Source organism: Anopheles arabiensis, chromosome 3 (genome assembly GCF_016920715.1).
Source record: "Anopheles arabiensis isolate DONGOLA chromosome 3, AaraD3, whole genome shotgun sequence".
NCBI classification, from domain to species: Eukaryota; Metazoa; Arthropoda; class Insecta; order Diptera; family Culicidae; genus Anopheles; species Anopheles arabiensis.
In genome coordinates, this window is record NC_053518.1 from 40,438,479 (window position 1) to 40,451,011 (window position 12,533).

A 12,533-nucleotide genomic window follows, 5' to 3' on the forward strand; every position below is an offset into this window, starting at 1 on the left:
TGGAAACGTTTACAGGGATTGTGTTTGTTCCATCGCGTCAAAATGTGTCCGTGTGTGTGTGTGTTTATGTGTGATAAGAATTGTGGTTACTTCTTTGTACGAAGAGCATCAAATAATAAGTGAGAGGTACCGACCGGGCAACTGCAGAAAGGGAAAGTAAACTCACCATAACCACCGCCACATAGATGGAAGGATGTAGTGTCAGGCACGCACCATGAATACATAAACGTGTACGGTGCAAGGATTTTTATGATCGACGGTGGTAAATATCATCGGAATCGAATTTGATTTGATTGGAATTCGCTTATGGCAAAAGCGGCTGAACGGCAAAAGTAAAGTGATAGGGGAAACAACAGAAAGGGGAACTACATTACATGGACGGCTTGCTATGGGAGCGGGCAAAGGAACTAGAACCATCCGGGAGGTGGAAAATCAAATTAGAAATTAGAAACATGTTCAAGAAATACTTTAGCCCAGATAAATGTGTTTGATAACATTATTTTAGGAAGTACTGATTACTTACTTACTTATCAATGATTATTGTATTTTCTATTCAATCTATTTTTTATTTTCCATTCTTTTTAGTGTTGGTAACCATATCCCAATGTTTGTTAATATTCTTTGACTTTAATTAATCATTGTTTCATTTTTTCTTTACTTTCAGCTCGTAAGTATGCCAATTAGCAGTATAGAACCTCTCCAAACATAACTTGCTATGTGATTGGTAAGTTGAAATGGAGGCGCTTGACTTGTTCGTGTTTGATGTTTTGCCCCTTCCAAGAGTCTTCGTTGGTAGGTCTAAATGTAGCAGAATAGCACCAACGCCGATAGTCTGTTTGGGTTCGAATGCTCCTCAGCCCTACACCAAAAAGTGGTGACTGCAAAGGAATCAAGCCGCTGGGTCAAATCATTTACCAGTGATGTGTGTTGTGCCTTGTGTGAAGTGGGCACACAACTGCTTATATGGCTGGGCGCGCAGTCTATACGCTTCACAACCAATCGTCCTTTTGAATCTGGTGACCGCAAACCAAGTTAGGATGTAGTGAGAGTAAGGAGCTAAGTGGAGAAAAAAGGATGTCTCGTTATAGACGACGCGCTATCGACGAACGACGAAACCAAAGTTCTATATATATACAACTCTGCTGGTAGTGCCGTCCTGCGATAAAGGGCGAGGGAACGATGGCACCCTAATAAGGACACTGGGGTGGAGGGCTGGAGCTATAGCTTAGGGGTTTGGAAATAGCTGCAGACCGTGCAACGTTCAGCCGTAATGGCAGAAAGCACCACCTGCCACCGTCCGGCATGTATGGATAGTCGTCCGAGTGGAGGTGGCACTATGGGGCGAAAGGTTATAGAACCCAATCAACACGTTCGTTACGCAAACGGGTTTGCTGCATGGCAGACGTAGAGTATGGCAAAGTGAGTGAATCGCAAAAGGAGGAGGCTATGTGGTCGGTATGTAGGCGAAGCAGAGGACGACTTATGAGCTGCCCTGTAGCGTATATCGTCACTGTCTGCTATGGTGCATGGGTGGTGGTGTGGGTGGGCTGAAAATGCACAACCCGAGCAGAACCAACCCTTCCATCCTACTGGATGCTTATTTAGGGGTCTCACGAAATGGTTTAGTGTGGAGTATTTCATAACCATTCGCAAACAAATCCTCCCAGTACACGCATACACACACATACTGGCACACTGGCTGGCACACTCTACACTGTATGGCAGGCGTAAATTTAGGCGAAAACAATCGTACAGACACACAGACACACGCGTACACGCATACAGCTAAACACACAATCCTACCCCTGGACAAGGGCGATAACAGCTCAGGGGAGGAGAGTAGCGCACACAGCGATGGACGCACTTTTTTTTGGACGCTTTTCCGACCCCGTCCGGAACACTTCCGTGTTTGTATTAGTATGCGTGTGTGTGTCGAGTATGTTTACAAATTTTCCTAAGTGGAGTTTTCTTTTGAAGGATGGCGGTGGATGGTGTTACACGAATCGCTTTCTTGCGGAATGAGAGTGAGAGAGCGAAAGAAAGAAGGAGTGAGAGGGTAATTTTTTTGCGCTGAAATTCACTTTTTTTTGTTGTTGCAAAAATGGTAAAATCTACAATCGCATCAACACTAGCTTGTGCTACATTACAAAAGTAGCCGGGATTGTTTTTTTTTTTTTGGTTGTATGGCAGAAAGAAACGAATTGTGCGGAGATGCACGTACACAGCTGAAAATATAATTACAATTATTTTTTCAACAGTTTATCATACATAAAAAAAAACAATGTAACAATCTTAGTATCTTAGATGTTGGGTACAAAATGATTTGTTGCAAAAAAGTCTGCAACTATTGTATCTACATTTAACACAATCGCAAACACAAATACAAAACAGTGCAAACACACACACACACATTCGACTCTGCTCCGCGCCATGACTTGGTGCTGAATTCTACGCGTGTGTGCGTTGGTGTGGTAGCTGGTGTAAGTAAAACTTGCTCTCATCCTAACAGCCCAACACCAACACAACCGCACGCAAGCTAGCACTTTTCCGATACTTCCCAACGAAGAGAGAACAAGTTCTATGCACACACCATCGACAGGACGAATTTCCACAACCCAAACAGGGAGAGGTAGAAACATAGAGTGAGAGAGAGAGGAAAAGAGAGTATGAGAAAGAGACCCCTTAATTGCACTGTGTGTTCTGAAGCGAGAAAGCAAGGACGAGACGGCCGTTCTTCCCGTAAGCGCACCGTACGCGGCGCGTGCGTTCGTGCGTGGACGGGTGGTGGTAAATTTTATTGATTTTACCGTCAGAACCATTTTGCCAACAGCTCAGTCTCTCTCTCTTGGAGCTGGGAAAAATCCGTGTACCACCACTACCAACCACAGCATTTTCCAGAGAGGGTAGGATTTTCCTTTTCGTTCGTATTGTAACGATCGAAAAGAGATAGAACGTTAGAGAGCCAATGCTCTCAGCGGTCGTTTTGTGTGAACGTGTGTGTGTGTGTACTTGTGAGCTGTATTTCGGTGCAAGATTTTCCAAGAGCTCTTTCGGCTCTGGCCATCCTCAGTTTGTGGTGAAGTTGTGCAGAAGTTGTCTGGAGAAAGTTGTGCCACCCCGAGTGTGCCATCGATTAGTGTTGTAGCAGGGAAAAGATTAGTGAAAAAAAATACAAGTCGCTCCCTTCTCTCTAAGGGTGGATTGCAGAGGTGGCTACTTTTTGTGTGGTTGAATTGTGTGATTTTTCCTAGTGCTTAAAAGCTCTACAAACGCACGGTTAGTGTGATATGGTTATGATGTTTGCGTGTAAAAAAGGCAAATAGGAGAAAATTCTTTACTGGAGCTCCCGGGAATAGAGGGAGCACCAGGAACGAGAGCAAGCGTGCACAGTGGTGTGTCGGCGTGGTTGTGTTTTCTGATTTGCGAATTCCCTTTTCGCTTGCCGAATAGAAGGATAACAGTTCCGTGGCTATATGATAGGCGAAAGCTTAAATTGCAGAGTGAATGTTGTTTTTGGTATACTAAGTGAATGGAGAAAAACACGTGCAGTTAGTACAATTGCAAGGAAAAAGGCACCTGTTTCTGCAGCCATTGCTTGAAGCTATCTATCGGCCATTAATGGAATAAAATCATCTCCTGCTCAGGATGCTGAAATGAGCAATTTTCATCTACCGAAAACGTTTACTACAAAGGTAAGCAAGCAAGTGTAGTTTACAGTGGCTAGAAGATGGATGTTACCGCTCGCACAAGCAGCTCGACCACATTAATTTTGCGTCATTCCATCGTCGGTCGTAGCACTGCTACACACCACCGCCCGGAAAAATGGGCGCAGCCTGTGTCCTCATTTCCGATTCCATCTGCGTGATGCGCGTGTAGCCTGCGAGCATGAATGGACTTTTCACCTGACAGCTTGGTCGGGAAAAGGAGAGCGACAGTGAGAGAAAGAGAGAGAGAGAGAGAGAGTGACAGAGGGAAAAGTTGGATGTGTAAATTTGGTTTGCGTGTGTTTGTGTGTGCAGGAGTGTTTAATTTTAGCAAAAATCACAAAAATCATGTAAATTACAACATTTCATGCAACGCAATGAACAATTACAAAACGGCTCGGAGCGAAGCAAGCAGATAGTGCGATGAAGGGAGAGGGAGATGCGGCGTGCGTGGAAATGGTTTTGCTCGCGTATGTGTGGTTTGGGAAAATAGCGTTATCCTTATAACGCCGTCTGAACCTGCTCCTGCCGAGCATACACTTTTTTGGCGAGAGAAAACAAATATGGCGGCGCATGGCAGCTGTCCCGAGTTCTCGTGTACTGAAAATTCCGATATAGCGAGCCCGGAGTGAGCTGCCGGAGAGCGTACGTGGGCACCGCTCCTAGTAGCGGCGCGGAAAGCGCTAGAAAGCGGGAAATACTACTACGCGCGAGCAGGTCCGGTGCGGTGGAGACATCATCGGGGATGGAAAATGGGTAGTGATGAAGAGCATGAGTGTAAGTGTTTGTGTGGGTTTACCTCAGAGAGCTGTTATCCTGATGGTTAAGCATCTATGTGTGTGAGGGACTGAGCGAATTGACACAGAGAGAAAGAGAGTTTGCGATTGCGAAAAATGGTAGGAATAGAATAAAGTGTTGGAAACCCTCCGCCACAAAACTCCCTTCGTTGGTGGTTTAGTCACGCGAACTCCTTTTAAAAGTCTCCCCCAACGGTGTGTTCCCCAGTGAATGGTCTCGGAATGGTTTTTGCACTCTTTTGCCTACTGAACACATACATAAACTGCATTTCGTGCGGTCCTGCGACGGTGGAGCACATCATGAATGTGTATGTGTCGCTCAGGATAACGTTATAATGAGTTTTGAGACTCGGAGTCATGCTATATCCTCTTCGACAGTGTGTGTAGGCGTTGGTGTGGAAGCAGTAATGATGTCCGTTTGAAACGGTTGAGTAAAAGCAGCAGCATCAGCAGCAGCACATGCACATCACCGTTGGAAAAATGAAGGAAATTTGTACATTATTCAGAACATCGAGACTGGAACTGCATTTTCTCTTTCTCTCTCTATCTCTCTTTATGGCTTGTTTGCCAGATAATTTCGCTACTACAACCTTTTCCCAAAGGGACCGAGTTATCTCAACGGGAGAGCGGGAGTTCACTTTTTGTTTGCTTTTTCGTTGCATTGTGCCGTGCCGATAGTAGAGCAGGAAAAATCGGCCGTTTTTCTTCCCTGGTGGGAAACGCGAAATTCCGTGTGCAGTTCCCAAATCACATAAATCACACAATAGGTACACGGGCGATCTCTCTGGGGTGTATATGTGTGCAGAGCACATTAACATTTGTTTGTACATTTTGCACACATGAAGTTTTTTTTTTATTGCTGGCTGCATAATGTAGCTTTAAGTGGAGGATGGAGAATTCAAGCGGCGCGGTGTGTTCTCCATTTTTAATGCGTTTCATCGAGGAAAACGGTGCAAGCTTGGTCAAAAATTCTTGGAAATGGATTGTGCTTCTTTTTCCGTTATGAGCGCGTGAATGGATATTTTTATATTTGCAATAAATTTTCTCCACATAGCAACGGTATTCACCATTGCAACTGGTTGTGCTTTTTGTTGCGTTTTTAGCACGACACCATTGCAATGTCCTAACATAATAGGAAAACTACTGACAAAGAGTAATATTAGTTGAATAGACAAGCAAAATGTTACAAATATGTTTTAGTTATATTAATTATCGCAAATATATGAACAGGCTCTCTACATTTGTGATATAATCAAATGTTAGCAGTAAAATTTTATACCTTATTTGGTCCGTTTTATTGTTGAGAAAAATATAAATCGTTAGCACAAAAAGTGTTAACAATACGGCTAGTAAAAAGCCGTCATATTTAAAACTAAATAAATAAAATTTGGTCTGTTCGATTATACCGCTGCGTGTTAGCGAAGAGATGCAGCCCTTTTGATTGGAATGATAATAATCTGAATTTCAAATAGCGGTAGAGAAATATGATCAAAATTGAACCGTATTATCCGTGGAAAGGCGTACACGTCAAAACGGTAGGCAATTTTACTTTAAACCTAACAAGTTTCAACACCAACCAAACTTGAATGAAATGGAAAACCCGCCTCAAGGTTAGCTATACTCAATCGCACGCGCGTTTTACTTGAGCTTGTCTCATCCTGTTTAAATGCGCCGCTCTCAAGATGATGCCTGTGGCGTGTGCCACATAGTGCGCAGTTTCCGGTGCTGGTCTCGAGTCGAGTGAGGCGCCACGGCATTTAATTACTTTCTGCCGGGGCAAAAAGATACTTGTCTTACAGTTTTCTCTAACCTTGCTGGTACCTTTACGTCCTCTTACCGTTTCCAAGCTGTGCGAGAGGTAACAGCATGACGTTTGCTAGCGCGTCGCTCGTTGGAATTTTATTCCTGACACCTGAACCACCTTGGTATAGCGAAAGAAGACCATGGGTGGCGATAATCGCAGACGTTAGCAAAGCAACTAACAATGTCCATCCTTGGAAGGCAAACATGGCTCTGCCCATGGTGACCACAATTGGTGATTTTGTTTGATTTTAAGAGTGGTATGGCAGAGAGTGCAATCTGCAAATAAGACTCAAACTAAAACGTACTTGGGCTGGGCGGAAGTTTCCTCCCCGAAAAGGAAGGATAAAGCAACAAGAATGTCACCCTCGGTGGAAAGGAATGGGGAAAAAAGTTACACAAAACGTAGAATTAATAACTGGAAATTGAATTTTCAAATGCCACTACACAATAGAGCAGGAAGCGGCACCAGGGAACCAGGGAATTGCAATCCTGTGCAATGGTTTGCGAACGGATGTACGTAACCAAGGAGCTCGCTGCTTACAAATATGGCGGTGCTCTCGACCGTACCTACGTTTCCTGTTCCTGTGCTCGCTGTTTCAGCTGGGGTGTGTACCTACTGTTGCTGCACGGTGTACTGTTGCTGAACGGTACGGCAAGCAATTATTTGAGCAACGTCTTTCACGATCGGGCGAACCATTAGTGAAATGAAATTTGCCAGTTATTTTTTATTGTACAAATTTGCCTCTCCGTACACAATCCTTCTCGCCACCCAAACCCGAATTTAAGGTGGTAAAGAACGTTCGTAAATGATCGCTTTGATGCCCTGCAGCTGCAGTTTGCTGCTGCTGTGTTGTGCTGGGTTGTTTAATTTTACGCTCGCTAAATATGCATCCACCATCGTGGATTTTGCTCTTTGGGGGCAGTCTGTACATTTTCCTCCAAATTGAACGTTAATGTATTTGTGGATAAATGTGATTACTAATTGCTTCTTCCCAATCGAAGTGATAAAACTTTTAATGACTCTTGTTGCATCGTTTTCTTTTGGTTAGCGTTGTTACCGTAGGAATTGTTTTAGCTTCGAAACCGTATCGAGCTGCTCATAGATGTTGTGGAGCAAACGTGTGACCGCACATGGAGGCGTGATTGTTTCGCGGTGAAATAATCTAACATTTTTATTACGATGGCGATGAAAACAGTTGAAAAGCTCTTACCAACACCACCACCGTCTACAAATCCTACCGTCAAGTGGTTATAGCTCCTATTCATTTAACTCAGCATCGCTCCGGGAAGGAGTGTAGAGCGCCCTGTGCTTGACCTGCGGGCCAGCTTTAGTACGTACGTAAATCGTTCGCTTATCGGATCCTCGTGAATGACAGCCAAAAGCTTGTTCCCTGGAAAGTGCCGACCGAATGCCTTCCTTCTTAACGCGGGGATCGATCGTAACGGAGCGTACGCGCGTGCCGTAGGCATGTTCTCTCTGCCTCTTTTTCTCCTTTCTTACATTCCTTGTAAATACCTTGAATACCATACGATTGCATGCGATTACATTTATCGAGCGAGCGATGTAATAATTGACAAAATTATCCTATTGCATGTTAGCTGGCCCAGTTAGCGGCCCCAGTTGCTCGTGTGTTTGTGGCGGTGCTGGCGGTGAGGATGTTATGCAGTGCTTGGTGCGCTACTAACGCCTCATACAAGAAGGAACCTGAACGGGAGGGGAAAACTCGGCGGACGTTGCGAATACGCGCAAACGTGGCTCTCACGATTCATGATTTTATGTTAATTTTTATGATCCTTAAATTTAGTGTCTGCTGTCGAGGAAAAACGGCCAAGGAATGTTGTACTTTGGGCGGGAGGGTTGCCGGCAGCGGTGCTCATTTGTGTTTTCATGGCAAAAGCGTCAAACGGCAAAACACGGAGAGTGTGGGTTTGTTTGTGAGATGGTGGCTTTGTGGCTTTTGCAAGCACTGCTTGATGTTGGTAGCAACGTTCTTCTGGAAACGCGTTTTACACACCTTTTCCTTTCGACGTTGGGTTCGGGGACGTTGCAAAGCTTCTCATCCCGATTCGGTACGCGCGCGCGCACCTCTCACTCTCGTCGGCTAGACACTTGACCGTCCCGAAAATTCTCTTTCATGTTTGGAGAAATGTTCCTTCTGGTTCTTCACCATACTAGAGGCGAGATTGTGAAACTGTTGGCATGTAGGTGAGGATAAAGATGGAAAGATTTTTTTTTTGTTGCGGCTCTATGCAAATGCCTTGCGGTATTTCTGTTGCTGATTCCTAGGAGGTGCGGTGATTTCTCTACCAGCTTGGTTTAATTTCATTCCGGCTATATACTGGGTCGGATAAGCAGGGCATGAAAGGAAAAATAAAAAAAAAACACTCGAAACGCTTATCTTTTAGAGTGGAGGCTTTTAATTGCAAAATGAATAAAGCATCAATTTTCTAGAAGCTGGAGTTTGATGATTGGTAACATGTTCTGGGAATGGCGAACTTTTGCAAGAAAATATTTCATGAAACATGAAACATAATGGCCATTTTTTACCAATTTATGACAGAAACGACTCTTTGAACTTTCATTACCTAGTTATCTATCAATGAACAAACAAAACCATTTTTGTTTATTATATAGTTATTTAAAGTTTTATATGATCTTGTTATCATTTTCGGGACTTTGAATGATTTTTTAAATAATATTTTAATAATATCACTGAATGGTTTTAATCCTTACAGCTTCATGGAAATCGTGAAACTTTTCTATCAATATACATACTACATGATTTTTTTTTTATTCAGGAGGGACTAACTTCATGATTTATTTAATCTATGCTAAAATCTAAGTAAATAATGGCACTTTCCTCGTAAATCACTATTAATTTTAGAGTTTTTTTCTAGCAATTTTCCCAGTACTAGCATGTCCGTGATTTTTTCCTCAAACTCGATATCGAAGCGTAGCATTCAATTATTCAATATTCCTTTCTTGGAAATGCAATAAAGTGCATGGCGGGACGGAAGCTGGCAACAGCCGTCGGTGTACCCTCCCCCGTCACACCAAATCGTTTGCCACCGTGCTGTCGTCTTGCCCTTAGTTCACAGTGCGCTAGGCGTTCGTTGCGATGCAGAAACTAATCCAATTAGCGAAAGTTCAACCACACACTACTGTACCCTTGCTCGATGCGCCGTGATTCTTACGGTACCGGCTGGAGGTAGGGGTCGGTTTTTGGGGTCGGGCCTGTGAGAACCGATGAGTTCTTGCCGGCAACAGCCAAGCGACACCAATTACGGCCCTCTTTACGATGCATGATGGGAAATGGGTACGCGGAAAGAACAAATGACAAACCGATAGTGAACAATGACGCCGTCCCGTTTATTGACGTCGTCGGCGTTCGGGTGGAAGCCAATGTGGACTTCTCATGATTGAGCTGGAATGGGTCGAATCAATCATACAGCAGGAGGCAACTATTCAAATTGTTTCTCATACGCACTTACGGGTGCTTTCGAGTTGTTTGTAGAGCGTATTGCACTTAGAAGGAATGCAAGAAGCTGCTGTGCATGAGATAATTAGTTGTCGGAGCAGGATTGTGTATTTTCTCATGTTGATTAGTAATGTGTATGTAGTGGTAGCTAAAGCTTACCAAAATCAATCAATTTGTACCGGAATACATCTTTCTTTCGGTCGTGAAAGAATGCAAATAACCTACCACGGTCAAGAGCGGCTCGCCGGGTAATCATAGAGCAGCACAGTAATGCGATTGATTGAAAATAATGGTGAGATCTCGCCTTTTTTCCGGTCTTGGGTTGGCCTGCGCCCAGGTTGTCAGGTCACGACATCAACCGCAGCTGACCACTAATTTCGCACTGTCTCTAGGTGGGGATACATTCAAGTATCATCCCACCAAAGAATGCATCAGGTTGTAGCTTCTTGCTGGCAACTTAATATCGATCAACGGCAAAAGTAATTGCAAAATAGGAATGAGAAAAATAAATATATCCATGTTCAGTGCAAGACTAAATTGAAGCCGAAATGCATGTGCTGTATTGTAGCGGTGTAGCGAACTGAAACTTAAGCACGGTTGGTATCAAAACTGTGGACGTGATGTGAATCGGAATAAAAGAACAGGTTGCTTAAAATGGGGTTCATGTCTTTCAAGAAGCGTTGGTCACGGAATTCCCTAACACGGCACGATTTTTGTGATATTACACGACTTCATTCGGGCGTAGTTTTAAACACGATCCACCAGAATGACCAAAGCCAGACTTATGCTGCGGGTGTACTTGCGGCGTGTCAGTCTGTGGATAGAATCAATGTTCCGGGTGAAAAGTGCAACAGTGCAACAGCTGGTTTTTGTGCCCGGAACGAATTTCTGCTCCACCAGAATGCAATAAACGAGGTAATGAACATCCACTTTGTAATGGGTTGCAGAATGTAACTCTCTTTTCACGCGACACATTCCCCCCCGGCATGTTTGCGAAGGCTAACGGAACGCACTGCACAGACCGTAGCGGAAGAGGGAAATTACATTAAACAACAAGATTGCTCAGCTCACGGAAGGATGATTAACTCTTCCGCTTCGATCTTGTGCCCGTCTTGTGTTCTCTGATGGTGTGACGGTGACGTGTAGCGACACTGGAAAAGTCTCTATTGTGATCGTGATAGGACGAATCGTTGTTTTTTTCAGCAGTAGTGAGCGGTAAGCCGAAAGGTATGTAAGCTCTAGAACGCAGTGCGTGCCAGCAAACGTGTAGGTTGTCCCAAGCAGACCATAAATAACTTGTCGCTTGTTAACAAGTGCAGTCAATAGGAAGGAAGGATAAGGAAGCCACTAATGAAGTGACATTATATCGAATAAGTTTCTAGTACAACTTTACGATCAACGGCCCTTCTTCCGTTGCTAAGCAGCGTACAAAATAGGAAAAAGTTCGGGCTCCAAGCAATCGCTTTTCAGCCATTTCTTTCCCCTTCCTAATGAAAGGTACCAAACAAAGGGAAAAATCAGTAGCAGAGCAGTCATAAAATTTAACAGCATCCCTTTTTTCGAGAACGCACACTGCACAGGCAGGCACACTTACATTCCCACGGCCCGACACCCCGTTGCCTGATTCCGTAGTCGTCTCCACGGATCCAGAATAACTGATACCACTTTCCCAAGCCATCGAGTTCTCGTTTGTCTTCATTGGGTGTTGTATTTCGTGTGCACTGGTTGATTTTGTTGCCGTTGTTCCTCAACACTGCTGCTATGGGGATAGTTGGGCTGGCTAAAGTTTTGCATTCTCGCGGTACGGGTGTGTTCCGTTGTGGATAGTAAATTAGTTGTCTCACCAATCGCTCGCGTTCTCCACCGAGTGAACCGTAGCATGGCTGTGACCTGCTAGAACTCCTCCGTACAGAGTCTTCTATGGAGCTGGGGAATTTTTTTCTACTGTTGGCAACGACGGGATATTTACGAGCGAAGTACTTGCTGGCTAGGCTGCTACGAAGACTACGACGAGGTTTGTTTTGAATGTCTGGAGCATAGTTTTGCGAGCTGTAGTTGGAATTGGAGGTGTGCGAGCGGATTTTTTTTACGACCCCTCTTGAAGATGGAACGATTTATGCGAGAATGCGTCGCACGAGGTCTTAGGTCGATCTGGTCGGTTTGTGGTGGTCTGTTAAACGAACCGGTTGATAGTTTTATGTGCGAATTGCTTAGTATTTCTTCTGTGGCGCAATTCAAATGGAAAGTCTGTGTTTTGTTTAGGTTTAAGATTCATGATAGTGTGAGGATAAGAGGATTGCTCTTCATCTGGGGGAATTCGAATATTTTTGCTGATGTTGTATCGTGCTTTATTGGCGCACGCGTGATCACTATAATTGTGGCGAACGAAGCATCTCAATCAGTATGGCCGGGTTTTCGTGACATTATCATTTCCCAAAGCCTACCTTTTTCATACATTCTTTCAATCCTGTAGCGGAATCGCCGATAATGCGTTTGAAGCGTGGTGTTTTCGTACGCTGAAACGACAACACTGTGGGTGGATCGAGGCAACGAGCACCTCAACGTGTCCGATGCGTGTGCCCTAAGATAAACGGTCGCGCCCGTGGAGTTCTCAGTCACGTTTTCCCACGCCGTACATAAACTTCGCGGGTCGTCTTCTTTCTATCTCGTTCCGTTTTCTGCCTGTTTGACCCTCATACCCCTCACGGCGGGTGTGCCCCAGCGGTGTTGGCAATGGGCTGGCGGTGTGG

The 12,533-nt window shown here is 44.4% G+C and overlaps 1 protein-coding gene across 17 annotated transcripts in view; it reads left to right on the plus strand.

The window, feature by feature from the left end:
• Positions 1 to 12,533, plus strand: part of LOC120904608 (neural-cadherin) — a 251,518-nt gene that overhangs the window by 13,558 nt on the left and 225,427 nt on the right. The window contains exon 1 of one of the 17 annotated variants that reach the window (XM_040314719.1): positions 3,072 to 3,276. The exons of 15 other annotated variants lie outside the window; for them this stretch is intronic. The gene's annotated coding sequence lies outside the window, so the exon portion shown is untranslated. Of the gene's footprint in view, positions 1 to 3,071; positions 3,277 to 12,533 lie in introns of those variants that run through there. One more of the 17 variants, XM_040314720.1, reaches the window with a different exon arrangement.